The 13,236-nt window shown below is 36.4% G+C and overlaps 1 pseudogene; it reads left to right on the forward strand.

The window, feature by feature from the left end:
- The first annotated feature begins 6,456 nt into the window (after positions 1-6,456).
- LOC125834989 (disease resistance protein RPP13-like) lies at positions 6,457-9,176 on the forward strand (annotated as a pseudogene).
- Positions 9,177-13,236: the final 4,060 nt, after the last annotated feature.

Consider the following 13,236-nt stretch of genomic DNA (forward strand, 5'->3'; position numbering starts at 1 on the left):
AGAAATACAGGGACTGTGGCTTCTTAATACTCTGCCAGACTCTTTTGAAACTCTTCGAGTTTCTTTGACTAATTCTGCTCCCATTGGTGTTGTGACCATGGAATATTCTAAGAGTGGTGTCTTGAATGAAGAGATGAGAAGAAGGTCTCAAGTCTCAACTTCTTCTACTTCACACTCCGATGTTTTGGTTACTGAAGATAGGGGAGAAACAAGTTCAGAGGTCAGAGTGACATAGATAAAAGAAGAGGTAAGTCAAAGTCTAAATACAAGAATGTTACATGTGACTATTTCCACAAGAATGGGCATATCAAGAAATTTTGTTTTAAGTACAAGAGAGATATGAGACAACAAAAGAAAGAAGGTGACAATGAAAATCGTGTTAATGTTGTTGCTAATGATGATCTTCTTGTTTCTTGTGATGAAAATGTTGTCAATCTTGTTCGTGATGAGTCTAGCTGGTTTGTGGATTTTGGTGCTACTTCTCATGTCACGCCCAAGAAGGAATTATTTTCCTCTTATACTCCAGGTATTTTTGGGATGTTGAAAATGGGTAATAATCATGAGGATGTAGTTCTTGGTATTGGGACAGTTTGTTTGGAAAGTAACAATGGTTCCAAACTAGTTCTCACTAATGTCAAACATGCTCCAGATGTTCACTTGAATTTGATTTTTGTGGGATACCTTGATGATGAGGGTTATGTTAATACCCTTGGTGCTGGCCAGTGGAAGCTTACTAGAGGTTCGATGGTTGTAGCCCATGGTGATAAGTTGTCTAACTTGTATGTTTTTCAGGGGTCCATTTTTAGAGGCTCAGTGAATTTGGTAGAGAATGATACATCATCATTGTTATGGCATAGAAGACTGAGTCATATGAGCGAGAAGGGGATGAACAATTTGGCTAAGAAGGATTTGCTTTCTGGAGTGAAACAAGCAAAGTTGAACAAATGTGTTCATTGCATAGCAGGTAAATAGAAGAGAGTTTCTTTTCAAAGTCATCCGCCTTCAAGAAAGCTTGATTTGCTGGATTTGGTACATTATGATTTGTGTGGTCCATTTAAGGTAAGGTCTCATGGTGGTGCACTTTATTTTGTGACTTTTATTGATGATTATTCTCGCAAACTCTGGGTATTCTCTTTGAAGTCCAAGGATCAGGTATTTGATGTGTTCAAGAGTTTTCAGGCCTTGGTTGAGAGACAGACAGTGAAGAAATTGAAATGCAATCGTTCTGATAATGGTGGTGAGAATATTGGCCCCTTTGATAGATATTGCAGAGAGCAGGGTATTCGGAATCAGAAAACTCCTCCAAAGACTCCTCAGCTAAATGGTTTGGCGGAGTGGATGAATAGAACTCTTGTTGAGAGAGTTAGATGTATGCTTTCATATGCTAAGCTGCCAAAATCTTTTTGGGCTGAAGCACTTAATATTGTTGCATATGTTATCAATTTATCTCCTACTATTGCTTTGAATGGTGATGTCCCTGACAGAGTTTGGTCTGGTAAGAATGTTTCTTATGATCATCTTAAAGTTTTTGGGTGTAAAGCCTTTGTGCATGTTCCTAAGGATGAAAGGTCAAAGTTAGATGTTAAAACTAGGCAATGTATTTTTGTTGGTTACGGTCAAGATGAATTTGGCTATCGTTTCTTTGATCCAGTTGAGAAGAAACTTGTTAGAAGCCATGATGTTGTGTTCTTTGAAGATCAAACAATTGAAGATCTTGACAAGGTTGAGAAAGTTGATTCTCAGAGTAGTGACAGCCTAGTTGATGTTGATCCAGTGCCTTTGACTATTCCACCAGGTGAAAATCTTCAAAATGATGAAAATCAAGTTGATATTGAAGATGGTGATCATATTCAGAATGACCAGTATGTCGCTGATGCTCCAATGCAAGACGATGTGATTAGTTAGCAACCAACTATTATTGATGCTCCAGAGAGTTCTCTCAGAAGATCTACTAGAGAGAAAATACCTTCATCTCGTTATTCTTCTAATGAGTATGTACTCTTGACTGATGGGGGAGAACCAGAGAGTCTTGATGAGACCATTGAAAGTGAAGAAAAAGAAAAGTGGTTTGATGCTATGGAGGATGAATTGAAGTCTTTACATGATAATCATACCTTCGATTTGATTATGTTACCTAAAGATCGAAAAGCTTTGAAAAATAGGTGGGTTTTCTGGGTGAAACATGAAGATGGTAATCCAGTTCCACGGTACAAGGCTAGATTAGTTGTGAAGGGTTTTAGCCAGAAAAAAGGGATTGATTTTGATGAGATATTCTCTCCAATTGTGAAGATGTCATCCATTCGTGTGGTTCTAGGCTTGGTTGCAAGTCTGGATTTAGAGGTTGAATAGATAGATGTCAAAACTGCTTTTCTCCATGGTGACTTGGATGAAGAAATTTATATGGAGCAGCCGGAAGGCTTGAAGTCAATGGAAAAGAGAATTATGTTTGCAAATTGAAGAAGAGCTTGTATGGTTTAAAACAAGCTCCCAGGCAATGGTACAGGAAGTTTGGTTCTTTTATGAGTCAGCAAGGCTTCAAAAAGACTTCTTCAGACCATTGTGTTTTTGTGCAAAAATTATCTGATGGTGACTTTATTATCGTTTTGCTTTATGTTAATGACATGCTTGTTGTTGGTCATAATGCTTGCAGGATTAAAGGGTTGAAGTAAGAGTTGAATAAGTCTTTTGCTATGAAAGACTTGGGACCAGCAAGGCAAATTCTTGGTATGCAGATTGTTCGTGATAGAGATGCCAAGAAGTTGTGGTTGTCACAAGAGAAGTATATTCAGAAAGTACATAGATTCAACATGGACAAAGCTAAGGTTGTCAATACACCTTTAGCAATGCACTTCAAATTGAGTATTAAACATTGTCCTGCCGGTGAATCTGAGAAGGAAGATATGAAGAAAGTTCCTTATGATTCAGTTGTTGGTAGTTTGATGTATGCAATGGTGTGTACAAGACCAAATATTGCTCATGTTGTTAGTATTGTTAGCCGTTTTCTTTCTAATCTGGGAAGAGAGCATTGGAATGTTGTTAAGTGGATTATGAGATATCTTTGTGGCACTTCTAGTTTGAGTTTGTGTTTTGGTACAGGGAAGCCTATTCTTTGTGGTTACACTGATTCATACATGGTGATGTTGATACTCGTAAGTCTACTTCAGGCTACTTGATTACTTTTGCAGGGGGAGCTGTGTCTTGGCAATCTAGGTTGCAAAAATGTGTTGCTTTATCTACTATAGAGGCTAAACTTATTGCTGTTGTTAAAGCTTGCAAAGATTTTATCTGGATGAAGAGATTTTTGGGGGAACTTGGTTGTGCTCAAGAGAGGTATGTACTTTATTGCGACAGTCAAAATGCTATTCATCTTGGCAAGAATTCTACATTTCATAGTCGGTCTAAACACATTGATGTGAAGTATCATTGGATTCGAGATGTGTTAGATTCTAAGTTGCTTGAAATTGAAAAGATCCATACCAATGATAATGGTTCTGACATGATGACTAAAGCTTTGCCAAGAGGGAAGTTTGAGGATTGTTGCATGATCGTCGGGATGGTGGTCTCCTCCACATAGTTGTGAGGGAGAGAATTGTTGGGTTTAGAATCTTTTTTTCCCTTCCTATGTGGATAAATAAAAGTCTTATTAGGACCAGCCCACTTTAGCCCATAACCCAAATATTATGTGGCATATATAAGGCTTATTTGGTCTTATTTTCAGAAACACAAAAGAGAAAAATCAAGAGAGATTCGTTTTAGAGATTGAGAAGAAAAGAGAAAAGGTTGCGGCTAGAACTACACCCGCCAAGATGAACACCCATCTTTAGCCTAGTTCCATCATTGAACCATGACTCTGATACCACTTGTTAGGATCGAAAATAATCAGGTGTAATGCGGAAGCTAGCAAAGCAAACCTCGAAAGACCACGAGTAAGAAGACAAACGAGAAACTCACCAAAAGAGACAGATTTAATGTGGTTCGGTCAATCGACCTACGTCCACAAAGGAGATGAGCAATCCACTATAAATATGAGAGTACAAAATATAGAGAGAGATAACCCCAACCAATTCACTTGGAATACAAGTACGTTCACAAATTCTCCCCCATAACCGAAACTCTCAAAACCCTAGGACTATATTGTAAATGTTGATTAAGTTAGAAGGAACAAGCATATATTTATAGAAACCTAAAACCTTTCCTACAAGAAAAGGACTAGTCAAAATATTAAAAAAATTTCCTAAAAAGAAAACTTATTTATGGTAAGAAACTCGGGGCAATTAGTACCCAACAAATCTCCCCCTTGGCCTGAATTTCTGACTAAATAAAGTTGTCCACCTTCTTCACATAATCTTTAGGATCTTGCATCTCTTCCCCATAATCTTTTCCATCAAATCTACGTCTCGACACAGATAACCTCTCTGAAACAATTTCTCCAACAAAAATCTTCATTACTGTCAAAAAGGTTACGGCTAGAACTATACCCGCCAAGATGAACACCCATCTCTAGCATGGTTCCATCATTGAACCATGGCTCTGATTCCACTTGTTAGGATCGAAAATAAGCAGGTGTAATGCGGAAGCTAGCAAAGCAAACCTCGAAAGACTACGAGTAAGAAGACAAACGAGAAACTCACCAAAAGAGATAGATTTAACGTGGTTCGGTCAATCGACCTACGTTCACAAAGGAGATAAGCAATTCACTATAAATATGAGAGTACAAAATATAGAGAGAAATAACCCCAACCAATTCACTCGGAATACAAGTAGGTTCACAAATTCTCCCCCATAATTGAAACTCTCAAAACCCTAGGACTGCATTGTGAATGCTGATTAAGTTAGAAGGAACAAGCCTATATTTATAGAAACCTAAAACCTTTCCTACAAGAAAATGACTAGTCAAAATATTAAAACATTTTCCTAAAAGGAAAACTTATTTATAATAAGAAACTCTGGGCAAATAAAACGCAACAATAATGACGTTGACGTATTTGTGTCGGATCCTTAAAAATAGTATATTTGTATATTCTTGATAGATCCAACATGCAACCATCACCAAGTTGGGACTAATCTTTCCACCTTCAGCTCACCTTATTATGCTTTATATCTTGAGCTTAAATGGAAAATGAGGTTAGTTGTGATTGATATAAGCTTTGGGACTCGAGTTCTTTGAGGCAACATCCTATGTATTTGAATTTCCCTCTCCAGCTGAAGGCGGAACCGGCCCCATACCTGAGGGAAGGAGTATACCCTCAACCTATACCTCTCTCCGAAACATAGCAGTTGATTCTTACTCTCTTAAGAGGAAGAAGGGAATTATTCTAATTGTTCTGGGTTTCTTTTTAATCTTCAGCTTCCCATCTCCATGGAGCTAGTTTCTGAATTGGGGCAAAACCCGGAAGTAAAAGCACGTGGAATGAGATGGGATGTCAAGAACATGGATGTAGCGATTGCTGGCTTAGGATAGTTATATCTCTCGATTTGAAAGGCGAAGCAGATTCAGCATTGTGGATATGATGGCATTCAGATCATATTGCGTGAACCATTGGTACTTGATCATGCAGCCTCTATTGAATGACCTGGATTTTAGCTACCAAAGGCTATATCAAAGGCCATCGTTAACTCATCGAAGCTTGAAGGTCAAAAAGCAAGGGAAAAGAATCCATCAGAGGAGACAATGCAACTTTCATAAGTATCTGACTAAGTCAATTTTCTTGTGAACATTTCTAGCGTACAACGTCTTGTACGATGACTTCAAATGGGCAGGTTGAATTGAATATGAGCGGGTTGAAAATGGATTAGACAAAAAGGAAAAAGTATCCCATACGAAGTAGACCAAATAAAAACAAGAGGGGAGAGAACACATGCCATTATAGTGGAAAACAGGAACCTGTAGAAATTCCTTCTTGTTTTTATTTCTCTTTTAATCAAGCAATCGGGGATTTTAGCCTTTTAAAGTTATCGTGTTCTAGTATTATTTTTCCAGGTTTTTTTTGTTTAACTATATTAGATAACCAGATTGTATTGTTTACCATCATTTACATACTATCACACATCAGTAATTTAAAAGAGGAACTACACAAAAAGTAGGTTGCGGGATAAAACTATTATAAATAAGTTAGGGTAAACGATAAAACAGAATTACTAGATATTTAATAACCACCATTACCACAACAATCATGGATCATCATATTTAATCGCCACATCAGATATCGACAATCAAGGAGCAGTGTGATATTCCAAAAAAAAATGTACCTTTCGCTTTAGTGGGAAATTTCAAAAAGCTTTAATACATCTTTTTCCTTTTTGATAATGTGAACTTTCATTTCCTCTTGCCTTTTTTCTAAACTTTAATCACATAAGTGATAAGTGGACCCTTTGAACACATTATTTGAGGTCTTAACTTTTATATCTACAGTTTCTGAGTGTATTCCACATATAAAAAAAACAAGAAATTTGAAGATGGCTGATGCCTTTGTGTCGTTTGCAGTTCAAAAATTGGGTGATTTCCTCATACAACAAGTTTCTCTGCTACATCTCTGAGAGAGAAAGGTGAGTGGCTGAGAAATGAGCTACTCTTCATACAGTCTTTCCTCAAAGATGCAGAACTAAAGCAATGTGGAGATCAAAGAGTTCAATAATGGGTGTTTGAGATCAACTCTATTGCCAATGATCTTGTTGCTATACTCGAGACTTATAACTTCGAGGCTGGTAAAGGTGATGATGATGGATTTATTAGTCGTCTCAAGGCTTGCGCTTGCATCTGTAAGAAGGAGACTAAATTCTACAACGTCAGTAAGGAAACTCAATCACTCAAGCAGTGAATCATAGATATCTCTCGTAAGCGAGAGACTTATGGTATTACAAATATCAATAATAATGTAGGAGAAGGGCCAAGTAATAAGGTTACAACGTTGAGGAGAACTACCTTATATGTGGATAACCAGGATTACATTTTTGTTGGATTTCAGGATGTTGTACAAACATTGCTAGCTGACTTCTCAAAGAAGAGCCTCGTCGAAGCGTCCTCTCCATTTATGGTGTGGGCGGATTAGGTAAGACTACTCTTGCGAGAAACCTCTATAGAAGTTCTAGCATAGTCTCTAGCTTCCCTACACGCGCTTGGATATGTGTTTCTCAAGAGTACAACACAATGGATCTTCTTAAGACTATCATAAAATCCATCCAAGGATGCACCAAAGAAACTCTAGATTTGTTGGAAAGGATGACAGAAAGAGATCTAGAAATTTACCTTCGTGATCTTTTAAAAGAACGCAAATACCTTGTGGTGGTTGATGATGTATGGCAAAGAGAAGCATGGGAGAGTTTGAAAAGAGCATTCCCGAATAGCAAGAATGGAAGCAGAGTTATTATTACCACGCGCAAAGAGGATGTCGCTGAAAGAGTAGACGACAGAGGTTTTGTCCATAAACTTCATTTCCTAAGCAAAGAAAAAAGTTGGGATCTCTTTTGTAGGAAGCTACTTGATGTTCGAGCAATGATTCCAAAAATGGAAAGTCTAGCTAAGAATATGGTGGAAAAGTGTAGAGGCTTACCTCTTGCGATTGTTGTACTGAGCGGACTACTTTCGCATAAAAAGGGGCTAGACGAATGGCAAAAGGTGAAAGATCACCTTTGGAAGAACATTATTGAAGATAAATATATTAAAGTCTCCAACATACTATCATTAAGCTACAGTGATTTGTCAACTTCGCTCAAGCAGTGTTTTCTGTACTTTGGTATTTTTCCAGAAGATAAAGTGGTCGATGCTGAAAACATAATATGGTTGTGGATGGACAAGTGTTTCATACTAAGAGGAGAAGAAAGAATGGAGGATGTTGCTGAAGGCTTCTTGAATGAGCTGATAAGACAAATCTTGATACAAGTGGTAGAGACAGTTTGGGAAAAAGTTACTGAATGTAGGGTTCATGATTTACTCTGTGATCTTGCCATACAAAAGGCATTGGAGGTAAACTTCTTTGAAATTTATGATCCAAGAAGCCACTCCGTATCCTCTTTATGTATCAGACATGCCATTCATAGTCAAGGAGAAAGGTACCTCTCACTTGATCTTTCTAACTTGAAATTGAGGTCAATTATGTTCTTCGATCCAGATTTTCGTAAGATGAGTCTTATAAACTTTAGTAGTGTGTTCCAACATCTATATGTGTTGTACTTGGAGATGTGTTTTAACAGTATGTCTATAGTACCTGATGCCATAGGAAGTCGTACCACCTCAAGTTCTTAAGATTGAGAGGTATCTGTAATCTTCCCTCTTCCATTGGCAACCTTAAGAATCTACAGACACTTGTTGTTGTCAATGAGGGCAGATTCTCTTGCGAACTACCCCCTGAGACAGCTGACTTAATAAATCTAAGACATTTAGATTCTCTGTATTCAAAACCTCTTAAACGTCTAAGCAAACTCACTAGTCTTCAAGTTCTTAAAGGCGTTCGTTGTGATCAGTGGAAAAATGTTGAACCTGTTGATTTAGTCAATCTTCGAGAATTAACCATGCATGATATTACCAAAACTTACTCCTTAAACAACATTAGCAGCTTGAAAAACCTTAGCACTATCAGATTGTTTTGTGAAGGATATGAATCATTCCCATCCCTTGAATTTCTTAATTGTTGTGAAAAGCTCCAGAAATTGTGGTTAAAAGGGAGAATAGAGAAACTACCTCTGTTTCCAAATTCCATCACCATGATGTTTCTGAGGAACTCAAAACTCAGAGAAGATTCGATGCCTATTTTGGGAATGTTGTCAAACCTAAGGAATCTCATATTGTATGGAGCTTACGAAGGAAAAGAAATAATGTGCAGTGATAACAGCTGCAGTCAACTAGAGTTCCTTTGTTTTGATCAACTTTCAAACCTAAAAATATGGCATTTAGGCACAAATGCCATGCCTCTCATTAATGATCTTCATATCAAAAACTGTCGAAACCTAAAGGAGATTCCTCAGAGAATGAAAGACGTGGCAAGCATATATGAAGTCTTAATTGATAATAGGAAAGGTAATTTTACAAACAAATCTCAATCCTACATAACTTTCTTCACTTTATAGTGCCGTGCATGCCTCTCATTAATGTTGATTTTATAGTGTGTGTTAACAAGGAGAAGAAGTTGTCACTTGAAGACATTCACGTTGATCAAGTTGGGCTATCAAAGCATCAATAAAGTTTCATTTTGTGAGCAATGGTAATAAGCTTGATGTGAGTGGTTCATTTGCAAAAAGTTTGACTTATGTTCTTTGAAACATTACAAAATGAGACACCAATTAGTCAAGGTTATGATTATTATGTAACATCTCCTTATCCTAATGATGCTTTAGCTTATGGCCATGTTTCATGTAGTTCATGTTTAATAAATTCAGATTGTGCTACTTGTGCAAATTATGCAAAATCTTATTTGATTAATGCATGCGATCGTGGAATATTTTAAATCGATACTAAAGGAATAAAAGATTTTCTTACTTGAAACTACTTCTGTTTCAATTTGTTTGTCTTATATTAACCTGACATGAAGTTTTAAAAAGTAAAAAGATTTTTGAATCTTGTGGCCTTAAATTAAAGATATGTTAAATATACCAAAATGTCTTTTAATTTCATAGTTCTATACATGTCATATATATGTAAAGTTGGAATCAAAGAATTGCTAAAAAAATATTATTTTTTAATCAGACTAAAAAAAAGTTTGACAAACACATTGAAACGGAGAAAAGTAATTATTTTATAATATTGGATATCGACTTTTGTCTCAATTGTCTAAAAGCTTACCCATCGAATTATTTTATTATAATTATGAACTTCACCTAGAGCTAAAAATTTTATTAATCGCAACCTTCGAAATCCAGATAAAAATTAGGTGTTCCAAAAAGAATCGAAATTAAAAAAAAAAAAACTAAAATAAATTGTTTCATAAATCATATTAGAAAAAACAAAAGATTTTCTAAAACCCATTAACAGATTTGATTTCACAATTTAGAAGCAATTACACCATGCATGTCAATTAAGTGTCTTAAAAAAACACATACTACTGATTACTTAAAGGTTCTAATTGAGAACTAACACATGACAAACTATGATTACCTAAAAAAATCGAATCGAAAAAATGAAATCAGAACCAAATTAAATTTGTGTAGTATATATCGAATGCAGATTTTCATAATCAAGTTCAAGTAAAAAAAATGTACGTAAAATCGAATGCACCCATAGAGTATCTCAAGAGGGTGAAGCTAACCCTTAGATTTGACTGAACCTAGCAGCTTTGGTTCAAACTCTATATTTATATTAAAGAATTCGTTGAATATATCTAAATTATTAATTTAGAACCTAATAATAATTCATAAACTTCAAACTCGGTCTCCGCCTCAATTGAAGTTCTTTGTGTTATATTCTATGTATTTTGATGATCCTCACAAATGTAGGGACCCCGTCCCTAGCAGAGTGCTCTCGTCCAGATTCAAATGGTGTACATCTGTAAGGCTGTCTTGTCAGATTGGTTGGTGAAAAGTGCAGTGTACTCCACCAATAGGAAAGGCGGACAAGGTTGTGTATTTCAGTGGTCAAAACTCTTGTTGGTGATTGATATATACAACATTATTCATTCAAAAAGAGAGAGAGAGAGAGAGAGAGCTAGTAAGTCTTTTCAAGAACTCATAAAGAACACAATGCAAGGACCTGGTCCTGGAAAGACTGCGTACATGAAAAAGATGAAAAGACAGCTGTCCAAAAGTTGTCACATCTGACATGGTTGGTGCACAACTTTTCAGAGAAGCAGGTTCTCAACCAATGGTGTCATCCCAAGGGGTTTGTGTCCATTTGATATAGTCTCTTCTCACAAGACACAAACGAAGATTTGGCAAACAAAGATTTGAATTTCTAAAAATTCATAAGCTTACAAAGAGAAGGTCACCTTCAAGGAAGAACACTGCTCATATCACAAGGGACCTGATGGAGTGCTAAAGAGTATTTGTTGTATATTGAGCTTTGTGTCTTATGTGCTTACATTGTAAATCTACTCCTAAGTTATAAAGGATAGTAGATCAGTTGCTTGTCTAAGTCTTTAGGTTGATTTGTATTAACTAGAGTAAGTTAGTCGAATCATCTATGTTTTAGTCAAGCCTTTTTACATCATTGTTTTGATGTTCTCTTGGGTAGAGTTGCCTAGGAGTGTCAACTAAAGTTAATTGATGTTTGGGTGCAGCAGAGTTGCTGCTTGTTTAGCTCCTATCTTGGAGATCGGAGTTGGTGGCTAGAGTTATCCTTGTGGGATTCTTAATTAAGTCTAGATCAACTAGAGCTAGTTGGTTTAGTGGGAAATAGGACTATTGCTTAGTTTCCTTTGTAGGAGAGTTGCTACTGTAAGGGGGAAGGGATTAAAGAGTGTTAATTCCTAGGTTGCAAGAGTTTGTACTTTGAAACTTTACTTCGTTTGAATGAAATGGAGTTTGGGTTGAAATCCTGTGAGTACAAGTCGTGGTTTTCACCGCCCTTGAGCAAGGGGGTTTTCACTGATTTACGTTGAGTTATTTATTTTCCGCACTTTATTCTGTCTGGAGACCTGGTCCTGTGATCACCGGTGGAAGCATACATTCCAACACTTTGTTGTATCAATAATAAGTAATAACATTGCATGATTTTATTTATTTATTTATTTATTTTTCCGTAAATTTACCACTAGACTGTTTCTAGTGGCCTTTAATTAAACATAAAAAATATCAATAAGGATAAGTGCAAGCAAGGGGGCTAGGTCTTACCTTACTAATCCCAATGAAGTACCTAACGTCTACTACCTAACAAGCATGAAGAAAATAAGAGCTAGAGAGAACTAAGTATTTTTTGATCACCACAGAGTTTGTAATACACTTCATGATGATATTACAAATGAGGATGCTTAAATAATGTAAAAATATGCCAATCAAGAAGAAAGTTGAGTTATCAGCCTCAAACTTTCTATTATAAACGCATGAATTAAAAAAGATTGATTGCCCATCAAAAGTAACTTGAAGTATTTTTCTCTTGTCTTCTTCTTCAAACCTATCCTTGATAATTCATACTTTCTTTATGGATTTATTGGATCTTGTTGAACCTATTGATACTGTCAAATGGTTCTGCTTTGCCTGTCGCAACGGTAGGTGTCTTGGAATAAACTCCTCAGTCATTTTACCGTCCCAACTATGTTGCCTTCCATGTGTCTTCTTTTTGCTTTTGTTGCTTCCACTTCTTTGTTGCCTAGGTGATATATTTCCTTCCCTAGCCACTCTATCAAAGCATATGTCCAGCATATCTTCCTCATCTTCATCAAGAGAATCCTCACCCAAATCAAGCATATTGTCTTTCTCATCTTCATCAAGAGAATCCTCACCCAAATCAATTGTATTTGACACTAAGGCTCTTGACTCATTCTTCTTTGCAATCACACATTTAGGCACAAATACGGGAGCTTCTGAACTTAATTTTCTATTCAAAGAAGGTGGTGAGACCTGCTTTTATTGGATCAAATCGTTGTCATTCTCTGTTAACTTTACTTGCTTTCCAGTAGTCTTTGATAAAGCATCAAAGTTATTCGAACATAATAGGTCTCTTGAGATATTACTAATATCTTGCCTCTTCTCACTGTCATGAAAATTATCAGTCGCACCATTTTCACTACATGGAGAATTATTTTGACTAGTCGGGGAAAGGTTTCGATTACTAGTTGAATTTTTGTGTGCAACCAGTGTCCAATTTTCAGTTGCATTCTTGATTTCAACTTTCAAAACATGCTGCCCAGAATTTTCAGCATCTTCAACATTAGATGTATCCATTAGTTCGTGTCCTGGATCCATTATTTGTTGGCCTGAACCAACTCACGGCGCATCAACCCCAACTCTTGGCGTTTCCCCTTTGTTTTTCGCTAGTTGTTTGGACACCAATATTACTTGTAACAACATCCATTGAGTGTGCATGATTTTGCTCAGAAGTGACAACAACCAATTGTCGATCTAAAGAAGTAGCTTTACTTTGATCGACATCTACAACCTTTCTTTTTTCATTTAGTATTTCTCTCGCATCACCTTGATACTTTTCACTATCGATAGTACCTTTTGAAGCAACTTCAATGGTATCATCAATTTGTTTGTTATTTTGATTTCTTTTCAGGATCAAACAACAACTATCTTCATCATGACCTTGGTGCTTATAATAATTGCAATACAAAGGTAGATTATCATATACAATCTCCTGTAAAACCTCAA

The sequence above is a fragment of the Solanum verrucosum genome, unplaced genomic scaffold (genome assembly GCF_900185275.1).
Source record: "Solanum verrucosum unplaced genomic scaffold, falcon-dt-bn FXZP01000058.1, whole genome shotgun sequence".
In the NCBI taxonomy this organism is placed as follows: domain Eukaryota; kingdom Viridiplantae; phylum Streptophyta; class Magnoliopsida; order Solanales; family Solanaceae; genus Solanum; species Solanum verrucosum.